Source organism: Molossus molossus, unplaced genomic scaffold (assembly GCF_014108415.1).
Source record: "Molossus molossus isolate mMolMol1 unplaced genomic scaffold, mMolMol1.p scaffold_m16_p_17, whole genome shotgun sequence".
NCBI lineage: Eukaryota > Metazoa > Chordata > Mammalia > Chiroptera > Molossidae > Molossus > Molossus molossus.
The window spans coordinates 55,265,590-55,281,826 of NW_023425352.1; the positions used below are offsets into that span (position 1 = coordinate 55,265,590).

A 16,237-nucleotide genomic window follows, 5' to 3' on the forward strand; every position below is an offset into this window, starting at 1 on the left:
TTTTCATTCAGATCCTTATGTATGGATCTCAGTGGAATAAAGAGTCCTGTGATTGTTTTTCCAAGTTACGGTGAATATACATTACTATATTACATCTTCCAACAAATGTTATTTTTTCTTTTTATTGAATTTAATGGGGTGACCCTGGTTAACAAAAGTATACAGGTTTCAGTGCACAATTTTACAACACATCATCTGTACCCTGACTTCTGTGTTTACCACCCCAAGTCAAGTCTCCTTCTGTCACCATTAATTCCCCCTATATCTTCTTCTACCTCCCTCCAACCCCCACCTCCAAGCAGTCACTACACTGTTGTTCATGTCCATGAGTTTTTTTAAATTTTTGCTCAATCCCTCCACTCCTTGGACTGAGCACCCCACCCTCCCCCTGCCCCGATAGCTGTCAGTCTACTCTCTCTGAGTCTGTCTCTATTTTGCTTGTTAGTTGATTTTGTTCATTAGATTCCACATATGAGTGAAATCATATGGTACTTGTTTTTCTCTGACTGACTTATTTCAATTAGCGAAATGCTCTCCAAGTCTATTCATGCAGTCACAAAGGGTAAGATTTTCTTCTTTTTAAAGGCTGAGTAGTATTGCATTGTGAAAATGTACCACAGCTTTTTTATCCCCTCATCTACTGATGGACACTTGGGCTGCTTCTGGATCCTGGCAGTAAATAACACTGCAATGAACATAGGGATAGGGGTGCAAATTAAGTGTTTTGGGTTTCTTCAGATATATTACCAGAAGTGGAATCACTGGGTGATAAGGCAGCCTCATCTTAAATTTTTTCAGGAACTTCTCTACTGTTTTCCACAGTGGGTGTATCAATCTGCATTCCCACCAACAGTGCAAGAGGGTTCCCTTTTCTCCTGATTCTTGTCAACAGTTGTTTGTTGATTTATTGATGATAGCCATTCTAACAGATGGGAGGTGATATCTCTTTGTGGTTTTAATTGTCATTTCTCTGATGATTAGTGATGTTGAGCAACTTTTCCGGTATCTGTTGGCCATCTGTATGTTCTCTGGAGAAGTGTTTATCAGGTCCTTTGCCTATTTTTAATTGGATTATTTGTGTGTGTGTGTGTGTGTGTGTGTGTGTGTGTGTGTTTTGGGTGGGGGGTTGAGTTGTGTAAGTTCTTTATAAATTTTGGATAGTAACCCCTTATCAGATGTATTGGTAAGTATGTTCTCCCATTCATTTTCATTTTGTTGATGTGCAAAAAATTTTAAGTTTGATGTAGTTCCCTTTTTCTTTTCTTGTTTTTTATTTGCCTGAGGCCACACATCAGAAAAAATAACCCTGACCAGGTTGCTTAGTTGGTTAGTATGTCATCCTGATACATCAAGGTTGCAGGTTTGATCTCCAGTCACAGCACATACAAGAGGCAACCAATGAATACATAAATAAGTGGAACAAAAGAAATTTCTCCCCCCAACACACACACTCTCTCTCTCTTCCCCACTTTCCCCTTCCTTCCTCTCTCTCTCTAAAATCAATAAATACGTTCAAAAAAAAAGAAAGAAAGAAAGAAAAGAAAAACACTGCTACGAGAAATTTTTGAGATTTTACTACTTGTGTTGTCTTCTAGGGTTTTTATGGTTTCAAGTCTAACATTTGACTCTTTAATCCGTTTTGAGTTTATTTTTATGTAGGTATAAGAAGGTGGTCTAGTTTCATTTTTGGAAACATCTGTCCAATTTTCCCAATACCATTTATTGAATAAACTATGTTTACCCCATTGTATGTTTTGTCTCCTTTGTCAAATACTGACTATGAAGGTGTAGGTTTCTGGGCTCTGTATTCTGTTCCTTTCATCTATATGTCTGTTTTTTAAATTTATTTTTTTATTGAATTTATTTTATATCCCCTTTATATGTCTGTTTTGATTACTATGGCCTTATAGTATAGTTTGATATCAGGTAGCATGATTCCTCCAACTTTGTTATTAAAAATATTTTTTTTTATTGATTAATTTTTTTTAGAGAGAGAAGAATGGAGAGAGAGATAGGAACATCAATGTGAGAGAGATACATGGATCAGCTGCCTACTGCATGCCCCCCACTGGAGATGGAGCCCACACCCTGGGCATGTGCCCTGACTGGGAATTGAATCGGGACTTCTTAGTCCCTTGGAGGATGTTCAATCCACTGAGCCACACCAGCTGGGCTCCAACTTTGTTCTTAGTTCTTAAGGTTGCTTTTGCCATTCGGGGTCTTTTGTGGTTCCATGTAAATGGTTGAAATATTTGTTCTAGTTCTGTGAAATTCACCATTGGTATCTTAATAGGAATTGCATTGAATCTATAGGTTGCTTTGGGTAGTGTGGACATTTTAATAATGTCAATTTTTCCTATCTGTGAACTTGGTATATGCTTCCACTTATTTGTATCTTCTTCAGTGTCCTATAATTTTTCAAGTACAAGTCTTTTACGTCCTTAGTTACATTTATTTCTAGGTATTTTATTCTTTTTGAAGCAATTAGAAGAAATTGAATACCAAGAAATTCTGAATTAAACTCCAGTGATAATAATTTTTATTAAAAAATGATCCTTAATAAAAGCGGTTTCATTGTAAGTGGGGGGCGGTAAATGGTGATGGAAGGAGACTTAAACACACAATACAATATACAGATGATGTATTATAGAATTGTATACCCGAAACCTGTATTATTATTATTAACCAATGTCACTCCAATAAATTCAATTTTTAAAAAAAGTGGTGAAAGCAGACATCCCTATCTTGTTCCCAATCTTAAGGGGAACACTTGTAGTTTTTGCCCATTGAGTATGATATTGGTTGTGGGTTTGTCATATATGGCCCTTATTGTGTTGAGGTATATTCCCTCTATTCCAACTTTGCTGAGTTTTTTCGTAAATGGGTACTGGATTCTATCGAATCTGTTTTCTGCATCTGTTGATATGCAGGTGGTGTAACATGATTATTGATTTGCGGATATTGTACCAACCTTGCATCCTCAGAATAAATCCCATTTGATCATGTTACATTATTTTTTTAACGTATTGCTGGATCTGGTTTGCTAATATTTTGTTGAGGGTTTTAGTATCTGTTTTCATCAGGGATATTGGCCTGTAATTTTCTTTCTTTGTAGTGTCTTTACCTAGTTTTGGAATTAGGATAATGCTCGTCTCATAAAATGAGCATGCGAGTCTTCCCTCCTCTTGAATGTTTTGGAATAGTTTGAAGATAGGTGTTCTTTTGATGTTTAGTAAAATTTGTCTGTAAAGCCATCTATTCCAGGACTTTTTGTTTGTTGGGAATTTTAAAAAATTTTTACTACTGCTTCAATTTCGCTAGTTGTAATCTGTTCAGATTCTTTGATTTTTCCTGATTCTGTTTTGGAAGATTGTATGTTTCTAGGAACAACAAATACTGTTTTTCTGACCTCACACTCCTGACTTTTTTGTTTGTTTGTTTGCTGGGTATTCTTTATTCTTGAGTGTTAAATTTTCAAAGCAGAACAAGTTTATCATATTGTCACATTGGGTATATTTTGTCTCTGCTTGTGTTTCTGTTGTTACTAATCTACCTCTTAAAACTCATTGAAAAAGTTATTTGATGTTTGTTTCTCATTCTGAACTTTATAAAGTGGAAACTGGTTGTAATCTTATGAAAAGATCAGTATACTTTAATCACAAGCAGCAAATTCTAGCTACTTTCTCTTTGGTATAGCATCATAATTTTCTTCCATTAACGTTTTCTTCCCATAACCTGTCTCCCATGTTCTAGTTACTATAATAATTATTGCTTTTGAAAATGTGGTCTCTGTAATATACCACCCTGTATTTATTTCCATTAATACTTGTACCTTGATTTCAATGCCAAAAGGGCTTTTATTCTAAGGGTGGATTATGTTAGCTTGCCTGTGTTTACTTTGGTCACTTAGTCACTGCCCAGCTGTTGCTCAATTAGAAACTATTTGCTACTGCTCATAGCATGCTTATGATCATCAGTACTCTTTTTATTTTTACCAGAAGTCAGTGCTATCTCTTAGTAGACATTACATTTCTATATTTGATCATTTCATTTGATACTTAAAAATATTTGCCCTGGCTGGTTTGGCTCAGCAGTTAGAGCATCGGCCCGCAGACCAGAGAGTCCCCAGTTTGGTTCCCGCTAAGGGCACATACCTCGGTTGCAGTTTGTTCCCGGCCCTGGGTGGGGTTGTGTGGGTGGCAACCAGTTGATGTGTCTCTCTCACATCAATATTTCTCTTTCTTTCTTCCTCCCTTTCTCCCTCCCGCTCTGAGGATAAATGCAAAAATGTCCTCAGGTGAGGATAAAAAAAAAATTAGAAAGACATGTTTCCTTTATTGATTTTAGAGAGAGAGGAAGTGAGAGGGAGAAAGATATAGAAACATTGATTGGCCGCCTCTTGCATGCCCCCCACTGGGGATTGAGCCCACAACCTGGGCATGTGTCCTGACCAGGAATCGAACCAGTGACGTCTTGGTGCATGGGTCAACGCTTAATCATGAGTGACACCAGCCGGACTCATTTGATACTTTTTCTTGTGCATAGTACCACTCTGAGGTGGTGCTGTGTCTCCCGAGATTAATAAACCAGGACCAAATAGTATTTGGCACAGCTTTGCCTACCACATTAGCATTTGAAACCTTTTTCTACTTCCCTGTATTTTACTTTTTTTTGCAAAGGTAAGCATGTATATATAGAAAACCATCATATTAATTGTCAGGAATTCTAAATTGTTCAGTAAGTATTTAGCAATATGTGATAAGAATGGAAAGCATTATGTAGAATTTAAATTCTCCAATACACTTTCAGAATAAGTATGAAAACTTCTTTAGAAGTATACAGTATATTGTTTTATGTTTCTTCCCATAAGGTTAGTCCTCCAGAAATTCTTAAACTCCAGTAATATTAATTTTTAATTCAAAGTTATCTTTAATAAAAATGCTTTCATTGTAAATTGAAATAAGCACATGATCAAAATGTAGGAAATATAAAAAAGGCTTACATAAAAAAATACTGTAGCCATGTTAATCTATTTCCTTCTGGTCATTTAAAAATTTTCTAAAGAAAACTGAACATGTAGAATACATTTTTATATACTGAAAATGCCTTTGAACAGTAAATATAAGGATGTTCCATATTATATCTTGGTTTTCATAAACTAGAAATATTCATGTCTTATATTCTGTGTTCTTTCAACTAAATCTTAATTCGCTACTCTGTTTTTAATGTTTTCGGGCATTTATTTAATATATGTACTCTATATTATAAATATCTTTATAAGCTATCATAATTTCTTCCTAGAATAATATAGCATACAAATAATTATTATATGAGCTTTATTATATTCCTTCCAAGATAGTTACCATAATTTACTTAATCATTCTCCTATTTTTGGATATTTCCATTGTTTTTACTTTATTATATATTATGGTAGGATGAGCAGCTTTTGCATATAGCATTATTTATTATTTGGATTATTTCCCTATGATGGAGTGATAGAAATAGAATTTTGTGATAATAGGGTATAAACATATTTGTGATTCTTCATATGTATTGCTAAAGTACTTTCCAAAACAGGTCTGTCTCTAATACGGTGTGGTTATATCAGCTTTTTCATATCTCTACTAATACTGAATATTATAATTTATATTATTGATTAATGTAATGTCCAGAAATCTCTGTTTGTATGTATTTGATGATTAGTGAATGAGACTGATTGTTTTCAACATTTCTCTTTCTCTCTCTCTCTTTTATTGTGGTTAATTCTCACATGAGGATATTTTTCCATTAATTTTTAGACAGAGTGGAAGGAAGGGAGGGGAAGAGGGAGAAACATCAGTGTGAAAGAGACACCCCAATTGGTTGCCTCCCGCGTGACACCGACCAGGGTTGGGGATTGAACCTGCAACCCAAGTACATGCCCTTGACCAAGAATCGAACCCATGACCCTTTGGTCTACTGGCCGATGCTCTAACTGCTAAGCCAAACCAGCCACAGCATCAACATTTATTTTTCTTTTGTTAATTTACCTGAGTCATATTTTTATTTTGTATGAGAATATTAAAATATTTTAAAATATTGAATTAATAAAAGCATTTAAAATTAATATTAATATATAAAATCATATTTAAAATACTTTAAAAATCTTTTTTAAGTAAAAATAATGATCACTTTAAAATTTGTTTTAACATTTCTTTAGTTGCTTGTTTATTTATTTACTTATTGTTAATTCTCTCCTGAGGATATTTTTCCATTGATTTTTTTTTTTTTTAGATACAGTAGAAGGAGGGAGGGAGAGAGAAGGAGAAACATCGACGTGAGAGAGACACATCAGTTGGTTGTCTCCTGCATGACCCTGACCAGGGCCTGGGATTGAACCTGCAACCCAGGTACTTGCCCTTGATTGGCAGTCAAATCCTTCGACCCTTTGGTTTGTGGGCCGATGCTCCAACCACTGAACCAAACTGGCTAGGGCTCTTTTTTTTTTTTTCCTTGATTTTAGAGAGATAGGAAGGGAGAGGGAGATAAGGATAGAAACATCGATGTGAGAGGACATTGATAGGCTGCCTCTTACACGCTCCCCACTGGGGATTTGGCCCACAACCTGGGCATGTGCTCTGATCAGGAATCGAACCGGCGACCTCTTGGTGCATGGGTTGATACTCAACCACTGAGCCACACTGGCTGAGCAACAGGGCCTCTTCTTTATTTAAAAAAATTTTTTTGTTTGATTTTTGTTTAATGTAGAAAAGCTTTAAATATTTTTATATTATAATATTTGTTGTTCTTATTCTTTGTTTGCTTCTGTCAACTGGAAGCTCTCACCTAGAAAGAAGTTTGATAATCACTGAACCAGTTTTTCTCTAACGTTTTATTTAAGTTACTTGACCTCTGGTGTATTTTAACATCATAAAAGCTGTATACTTTATTCATTTGAACTTCACAGATAGATTGGTAGTAAGAAAATGGATCACTACTTTCCTTTTAATTCGTTCAGCCTTTTGATTTAGGTGTTTTATTTGCCCACTCCATTCAGACAGCCAAAAGGAGACTGTTAAGAATAAATCTATAAAATGCAAAATTGCCACACATCACTCCCTATAGAAAAAAAAAATCACATAGTGGAAATATTTAATTTTCCATAAAATGTAAAGATATCATAAACATTTTCATCCCTAAATAAGTTAGAAAACATAACCATTATTTCCTTATTAAGTTATAATCATAGTTTGGCGGTTTATTAATGTTTTAGCCTGAACTTTTTATTTCTTTCTTTAAAGTATTTTTCACAGTTTATTAATGTTGTAGCGTGAACTTTTTGTTTCTTTAAAGTATTTCACCAGGTACATTGACAGTTTTGACATAGACAAAGTAGACCATTCATAGACAAACAAAACATTTTGTATTATCTAGAAAATATACCAAGAAAACCAAGATATGACTTACGTGCCCCAATCCATGCAAAAGATTAAAGGGAACAAATCTTACCTCATTGCAATCAGTTCCCTAAACAGAAATGTCTTTTTGTTTGTCAGCCAACTACTTAGGATTTCCCTTTGCTCCATATGATTTTTCTTCTCTCCTATTATCTCCTTTCCTAATACCATCTAACTAGTCATCCAAACTAGAAATCTCAGAATTGTCATTCCTCTGCCACATCTTCCCGTTGCAGTTATTTATCACATGCTGTGTCTTTTTTTTTTTCTTAATCCTCACCTGAGGATACTTTGCCATTAATTTTCAGATAGAGTGGGAGGGAGGGAGAGAAACATCGATGTGAGAAACACACAACAATTGGCTGCCTCCCGCACGACCCCAACCAGGGCCAGGGATTAAACTACAACTGAGGTATGTGTGCTTGAATGGAATTGAACCCGAGACTCTTTGATCTGAGAGCCGACGCTTCCAACTCCTGAGCCAAACTGGCCAGGGCACAAACTATATCTTTAACATCAGAAATGATTCCTTAGCTTGATCACTTCTCTGTAGTCCTTTAGCTCTGAATCTGATCTTTGGTATGAACTATTCCAAAGGCAGGCGATTGACCTCATTATTATTATTATTGTTATTACTATTATTATTATTTTTATCTTTTTATCCTCAACTGAGGACATTTTTCCATTTTTTGTTCAGTTAGAGTGGGAGGAAGAGAGAGGAAGAAAGAGAGAGAAACATCGACGTGAAAGGGACACATTGAGTGGCTGCCTCCCGCACGACCCAACCAGGGCCGGGGGCAAACTGCAACCGAGGTACATGCCCCTAGCAGGAACCGTACCCAGGTCTCTCTGGACCACAGGCCAATACTCTAACCGCTTAGCCAAACCATTCAGGGCTATTTTTATTTTGTTGTTGTTGTTACAGATATTTCTCCTTTGTTCCTCATTGACACCCTCCTCACATTCTCCCCACTTCTCCCCATTTTAAGCATTGTTGTTTATGTCCATTGTTTATTTTTATATGCATAAATTCTTTGGTTTATCTCTTCCCTTTCCCCATCCCCTCCTCTGAAATTGTCAGTCTGAACCCTGCTTTCATGTCTCTGGGTCTATTTTGTTCATTACCTTATTTTGTTCATTATATTCCACAAATAAGTGAGATCATGTGATACTTGTCTTTCTCTGTCTTATTTTGCTTAGCATAATACTCTCCAGGTCCTTCCATGTCGTCTCAAAGGATAAGAAATCTTTCTTACAGCTGCATGGTATTCCATTGTGTATATGTACCACAGCGTTTTTACCCACTCGTCTATTGATGGACATTTGGGCTGTTTCCAGATCTTAGCAATTGTAAATAGTGCTGCTGTGAACATAGAGGTACATGTATTCTTTCTGATTGGTGTTTTAGGCTTCTTAGAATATATTCCTAGAAGTGGGATCACTAGATCAAATGACAGTTCAATTTTTAATTTTTTGAGGAAACGCCATATTGTTTTCCATAGTAGCTGCAGCAGTCTGCATTCCCACCAGCAGGGTACTAGAGTCCCCTTTTCACCACACCCTCACCAGCACTTGTTTGATGATTTGTTGATGGCAGATATTCTGGCAAGTGTAAGGTGAAACCTCATAGTTGTTTTAATTTGCATCTCTCTGATGATTAGTTACATTGAGCAGTTTTTCATATACGTCTTGGCCATTTGTATGTCTTGTTTGGAGAGGTGTCTATTTAGGTCCTCTGCCCACGTTTTGGTTTTTTTCTTTTTTGGTATATGCCCCTAGCGGGAACTGAACCTGGGACTGTGGTCCACAGGTTGACGCTCCAACCGCTGAGCCAAACCAGCCAGGGCAATTTTTAATTGGATTCTTTGTTTTCCTTTTGTTGAGTTGTATGAGTACTCTATATATTTTGGAAATTAACCCCTTATCTGATGCATCATTGGCAATGATGTTCTCCCGTACAGTGGGTTCCCTTTCCATTTTGATGGTTGTTTCTTTTGCTGTGCAGAAGCTTTTTAGTTTGATGCAGTCCCATGTGTTCATTTTTTCCTTTGTTTTTCTTGCCTTAGGTCTTGTATCAGTGCAAAATCTGCTGCATGTTATGTCTGAAATTTTGCTGCCTACAATTTCTTGTAGGATTTTTATGGATTTACAAGTCACATTTAAGTCTTTTATCCATTTTGAGTTTATTCTTCTATATGGTGTTGGTGGTCTAGCTTCATTTTTTGGCATGTAGCTGTCCAATTTTCCCAACACCATTTATTAAAGAGGCTGTCTTTACTCCGCTATATGTTCTTGCCATCTTTGTCAAATATTAATTGAGCATAATGTCTTGGTTCAATTTCTGGATTTTCTGTTTCATTCCTTTGGTCTATATGCCTGTGCTTGTGCCAGTACCAGGCTATATTGATTACAATGGCTTTGTAGTATAACCTGATATCCAGTATTGTGATCCCTCCTACTTTGTTCTTCTTTTTTCAAATTTGCTGTGACTATTCAGGGTCTTTTTTGGTTCCATATAAACTTAAGGAATATTTGGTCTAGTTCCATGAAATATGTTGTTGGTATTTTAATGGGGATTGCATTGAATCTATTGCTTTGGGTAGTATGGTCATTTTAATGATGTTAATTCTTCCAATCCATGAACAAGATATATGCTTCCACGTTTTTATATCTTCTTCCATTTCTTTTTTCAATGTCTTGTAGTTTTCTGCAAACAGGTCCTTTGTTTCTTTGGTTAAGTTTATTCCTAGGTATCTTACAATGGTAAATGGGATTATTTTTGTTTCACTTTCAATGTGTTCATTGTTGGTGTATAAAATTGCCAGTAATTTCTGGACGTTGATTTTGAATCCTGCTAGATTGCCAAATTCATTTATTAAATCAGGTAGTTTTTTGATGAAGTCCTTAGGGTTTTCTATATATAATATGTCATCTGCGAATAATGACAGTTTTACTTCTTCCTTTCCAATTTGGATTCCTTTTATTTTTCTTCTTGTCTGATTGCTGTGGCTAAGACTTCCAGTACTATGTTAAATAAGAGCAGTGAAAGTGGACATCCCTGTCTTGTTCCTGTTTTTTTTTTTTTTTATCCTCACCCGAGGACATTTTTCTATCTTTTGTACAGATAGAGTGGGAGGGAGAGAGAGGAAGAGAGAGAGAGAGAGAGAGAGAGAGAGAGAGAAAGAAACATTGATTTGAAAAGGACACATCGGCCCTGGCCGGTTTGGCTCAGCGGTTAGAGCGTCGACCTGCGGTCCGGAGAGACCCGGTTTCGGTTCCCGCCAAGGGCACGTACTTCGGTTGCAGTTTGTCCCCGGCCCTGGTTGGTCGTGCGGGTGGCAGCCACTCGATGTGTCCCTTCACGTCGATGTTTCTCTCTCTCTCTCTCCCTCCCACTCTATCTGTACAAAAAATGGAAAAATATCCTCGGGTGAGGATTAAAAAAAAAAAAAAGAAAAGGACACATCGAGTGGTTGCCACCCGCACGACCAACCAGGGCCGGGGACAAACTGCAACCGAGGTACATGCCCTTAGCGGGAACCAAACCAGGGTCTCTCCGGACCACAGGCCAACACTCTAACCGCTGAGCCAAACTGGCCAGGGCTTGTTCCTGTTCTTAAGGGAAATTCTTTTAGTTGTTGCCCATTAAGTATGATGTTGGTTGTAGGTTTGTCATAAATGGCCTTTATTATGTTGAGATACGATCCTTCTATTTTCATTTTGCTGAGAGTTTTTATTAAAAATGGATGCTGGATTTTGTCAAATGCTTTTTCAGTGACTATTGATATGATCACATGATTTTTATCTTTCATTTTGTTTATGTGGTGTATCACATTTATCGATTTATGAATATTGTACCATCCTTGCATCCCTGGGTTAAATCCCACTTGGTCATGGTGTATAACTTTTTTTAATACATTGCTGGATTTGATTTGCTAATATTTTGTTAAGGATTTTGGCATCTATGTTCATCAGGGATATTGGCTTGTCATTTTCTTTCTTTGTAGTGTCTTTATCTGGTTTTGGGATTAGGATTATGCTGACCTCATAAAAAGGGCTTGGAAATCTTCCTTCCTCTTGAATTTGGTTGGAATAGTTTTAGGAGAATAGATGTTAGTTCTTCTTTGAATGTTTGTTAAAACTTTCCTGTGTAGCCATCTGGACTAGGGTTTTCTTTTGTTGGGGTTTTATTACTTCTTCTATTTCCTTAATTGTTCTTGGTCTGGTTAGGTTTTCTGACTCTTCCCAGTTGAGTTTTGGAATAGTATATGATTCTAAGAATTTGTCCATTTCTCCTAGGTTGTCGATTTTTTTGGCATATAATTGTTCACGGTATTTTCTGGCAATCCTTTGTATTTCTGTGGTGTCCATTGTTACTTCACCTCTTTCAGTTCTGATTATATTAATTTGGGTTCTATCCCTTTGTTTCTTGGTGAGTCTGGCTGAAGGTTGATCAATCTTGTTTATCTTTTCCAAGAACTAGCTCTTGGTTTCATTGATCTGTTGAATTGCTTTTTTAGTTTCTGTGTCATTTATTTCTGCTCTCATTTTTATTATTTCCTTCCTTCTACTAACTCTGGGTTTTTCTTTTTGTTCTCTTTCTAAATCTTTATGGCGTTGGGTTAGTTTATTAAAAATTGTTCTTCTTTTTTGAGTTAGGCCTATATTGCTATGAACTTCCCTCTCAGGACTGCTTTTGCTGTGTCCTATAGATTTTGTAGTTGTATGTTCATTTTCATTAGTTTCCAGGAAGTTTTTCATTTCTTTCTTGATCTCATGGTAATTCATTTGTTGTTTAATAACATGCTATTTAGCCTCCATGTGTTTGAATGTTTTTGCTGTAATTGATTTCTAGTTTTATGCCATTGTGATCTGAGAAGATGCTTGATAGGATTTCAATCTTTTTTTTTTTTTTTTTATCCTCACCTGAGGACATTTTTGTATTTATCTTCAGATAGAGTGGGAGGGAGAGAAGGAGGAAAAGAGAGAAAGAAACATCTATGTGAGAGACACATCAAGTGGTTGCCACCCACATGACCCTAACTGGGGCAGGGGACAAACTGCAGCTGAGGTATGTGCCTTTAGCGGGAACCGAACCTGGGTCTCTCAGGTTCGCAGGCCAATGCTCTATCCACTGAGCAAAACTGGCATGGGCTCAATCTTCTTCAATTTGTGGAGACTTACTTTGTGTCCTAACATGTGGTCTGTCTTTGAGAATTTCCCATGTGCACTTGAGAACAATGTATATTCTGCAGCTTTGGGGTTAAATGTTTTATAAATAGCAATTAAATCCAACTGATCTAGTTCATCATTTAAGGAGTCTGTTTCCTTGTTAATTTTTTGTCTAGAAGATCTATACAGTGGTGTCAATGGGGTGTTAAAGTCACCCACTATGATTGTATTGCTATTGATCTCTATGTTGAAGTCCTCCAGAAGTTTTTTAATATATGTTGGTGCTCCTATATTTGGTGCATATATGTTTACCAGGGTTATATCCTCTTATTGGATTGATCCATTTAATATTATGTAGTGATCTTCTTTGTCTCTTATTGATCTTCTTTTGAAGTGTATCTTATCAGATATGAGTATTGATAGAAGAGTTTTTTGGGTTTTTTTTTTCAGTTCCTTTTGCCTGGAAAATTGTTTTCCATCCCTTAACTTTCATCCTTTGTGAGTCTTTTGCAGTGAGGTTGGCCTCTTGTAAATAGCATTTATGGATTGTGTTTTCTTATCCAATCTGCTGCCCTGTGTCTTTTGATTGGAGCATTTAAGCCATTTACATAAGATTATTATTGATAGATACTTATTAGTTCCCCCTCCCTTTTTTTTTGGCTTTTATAAAATTTCATTGGAACACAGCCATACCCATTTATTTATGTATTTTATTAATTTATTTTTGTTACAGATGTTTCTTTTTTCCCCCCCATTAAAACCCTTCTCCCCATCACCCTCACCCTGTCCCCAGCTTTGTTGTCCATGTCCATTGGTTATGCATACATGCATATAAGTTCTGTGGTTTATCTCTTCCCTTCCTCCCAACCCCCTTCTGAGGGTTGTCAGTCTGTACCCTACTTCCACGTCTCTGGGTCTACTCTGTCCCTCAGACTGTTATGTTCATTATATTCCACAAATAAGTGAGATCATGTGATATTTTTCTTTCTCTGCTTGGCTTGTTTCACTTAGGATAATACTCTCCTATTAGTTCTCATTTTAATTTTATGCCTGTGTTCCCCTCTCTCTCTCTATTTCTTCTTCTTCTTGCAGCAGTTTCTTTAGCATTCCCTGCAGTGCTGGTTTGGTGGTGGTAAATTCCTTTAGCTTTTTTTTTTTGTCTGTGAAGCTCTTCAGTTTTGAATGATAGCCTTGTTGGATAGAGTTGTCTTGGATTCAGACCCTTGCCTTTCACTACTGTGTACACTTTGTGCCACTCCCTATAGCCTGCGGTGATTTCTTTTTTTCTTTTTTAACTTGTCTTTATTGTTGAATGTATTGCTGATGTTCCTCATCTTTCCCCATTGACCCCCCTCCTCCCCACTCCCACCCCCCTCCTGCCTTTCCCCACACTGTTGTCTGTGTCCATTGGTTATGCATGTAAGTTCTTTGGTTTATTTCTTCCCACCCACCAACCCCTTTCCCTTTGAGGTTTGTCAGTCTAGCAACCAGTTTGTACTTCTTAATACCTTCATCTTTTTCACCCATTCCCCCATCCTCCCTCTCATCTGGCAACCAACAAAATGTTCTCTGTATCTATGAGAATATTTCTATTCTGCTTGTTCATTTTGTTTGTAGATTCAGTTATCGATAGATATGTATTCATTGCCATTTCGTTTGTTCATATTTTGGATCTTTTTCTTCAAGAAGACCCTTCAACATTTCACATAATAATGGTTTGGTGGTGATGAACTCCTTTAGCTTTTTCTTGTCTGGGAAACTCTTTATATGGCCATCACTTCTAAATGACAGCTTTGCAGGATAGAGTAATCTTGGTTGTAGGTTCTTGCTTTTCATCACTCTGAATATTTCTTGCCATTCCCTTCTGGCCTGCAAAGTTTCTTTTGAGAAATCAGCTGACAGTCTTATGGGAACTCTCTTGTAGGTAACTGCTTTTGTCTTGCTGCTTTTAAGATTCTCTCTTTGTCTTGAACCTTTTGCATTTTGATGATGATATGTCTTGGTGTGGGCCTCTTGGGGTTCATCTTGTTTGGGACTCTATGTGCTTCCAGGACTTGTGTGTCTGTTTCCTTCACCAAGTTATGGAAGTTTTCTGCCATTATTGTTTCAAATAGGTTTTTGATTTCTTGTTCTCTCTTCTCCTTCTGACACCCCCAAGATGCGAATGTTGGCACACTTGAAGTTGTCCCAGAGGCTCCTTATACTATCCTCATTTTTTTGGATTCCTTTTTTTTTTTGCTGTTCTGATTGGGTGTTTTTTGCTTCCTTATATTCTAAATCAATGGTTTGCTTCTTGGCTTAACTACTCTGCTATTGAATCTGTGTAAATTATTCTTTATTTCAGTTGTGCCTCCTTCATTTCTGACTGGTCCTATTTTATACTCTTGAAGCCCTCGCTAAGTACATTTAAGTTCTCACTAAGTTCATTGAGCATCCTTACAAGCAGTGTTTTGAACTCTGCATCTGTTGGGTTGCTTATCTCCATTTCATTTAGTTCTTCGCTTGGAGTTTTGTTCTGTTCTTTGATTTGGGACCTGTTTCTTTGTCTCCTCATTTTGGCTGTCTCCCTATGTTTGTTTCTATGTATTACTGAAGGAGAGATATGGAGCTAGCTGAGACCAGATGCTGCTTGTTTGAAAGAATTTAGGAAAACCTGAAGCAGGATCCAATACAGGCCAATCGTATGGTAAAGCAACTGGCAACAACTTGGGTGGGCCTGCAAGGTGGGTGGGGCAGGGCCTCAGGGAATCACCAGGGCGGGGCAAACAGCGTGAGCCAGGTTCCTGGAGTCCCAGATATGGTGGCAGAGGGAATGCCTCACCAAAGGAACAAAGATCTCTGACAGCACGTCTGTCCAGGAGAAATCTACCTCTCCAGCCCTTGCGCCAGCGCCAAACAACTCAGTTCTTCCTCGTATGTCTCTGGTGCCTATCAAGCTGCCTACCCCATGCTGGAGTCTGGAGGGAGCGAGTCCTAGTAAGTCTATGTGGGGCCCTTTAAGAGGAGCTGCCTGGGGGCTCCTGCAGCCTCAGCCTCCCTCATCCTCCATCAGCCTCAGTTCCCACTGGTTTTACAACCAGAAGTGATATGGATTCTCTTCCTGGCACTGGAACCCTGAGCGGGGCGCCTGGTGTGGGACAGGGACCCCAGCAGAAGTGTCCTCCTGATTTTTATCTGTCTCACGTGGGTATGGGATCAGCCCGTCGGCCTCCGCTGCTCCTACCAGTCTCAATGTGGCTGCTTTAATTCTGTAGTTGAATGATGGTTGTTCTGTAGTTCAGTTGTAATTTTGATGTGGTTGTGAGAGGACATGATACTGTGTTTACCTATGCCGTCATCTTGACCGCAAGTCACCTGCAGTGATTTCTGAGAAATCAGCCCAGCTGGTGTGGCTTAGTGGTTGAGTGTCAGCCCATGCACCAAGAGGTCGCTGGATTTCTGGTCAGGGCACATGCCCACATTGTGGGCCAAATACCCAGTGGGGGGCATGCAGGAGGCATCCAATTGATATTCTCTCTCATCAATGCTTCTATCTCTCTCCTTCTTTCCTCTCTCTAAAAAATCAATTATATTATATATATATATATATATATATTTTTTTTTTTTTTTTTTTTTTTTTAAAGAGAGAG

General features: G+C 37.6%; 1 protein-coding gene across 18 annotated transcripts in view; it reads left to right on the forward strand.

The window, feature by feature from the left end:
- Positions 1-16,237, forward strand: part of ADK (adenosine kinase) — a 630,959-nt gene that overhangs the window by 213,812 nt on the left and 400,910 nt on the right. The window contains exon 1 of one of the 18 annotated variants that reach the window (XM_036265180.1): positions 8,795-8,813. The exons of 16 other annotated variants lie outside the window; for them this stretch is intronic. The gene's annotated coding sequence lies outside the window, so the exon portion shown is untranslated. Of the gene's footprint in view, positions 1-8,794; positions 8,814-15,251; positions 15,295-16,237 lie in introns of those variants that run through there. One more of the 18 variants, XM_036265178.1, reaches the window with a different exon arrangement.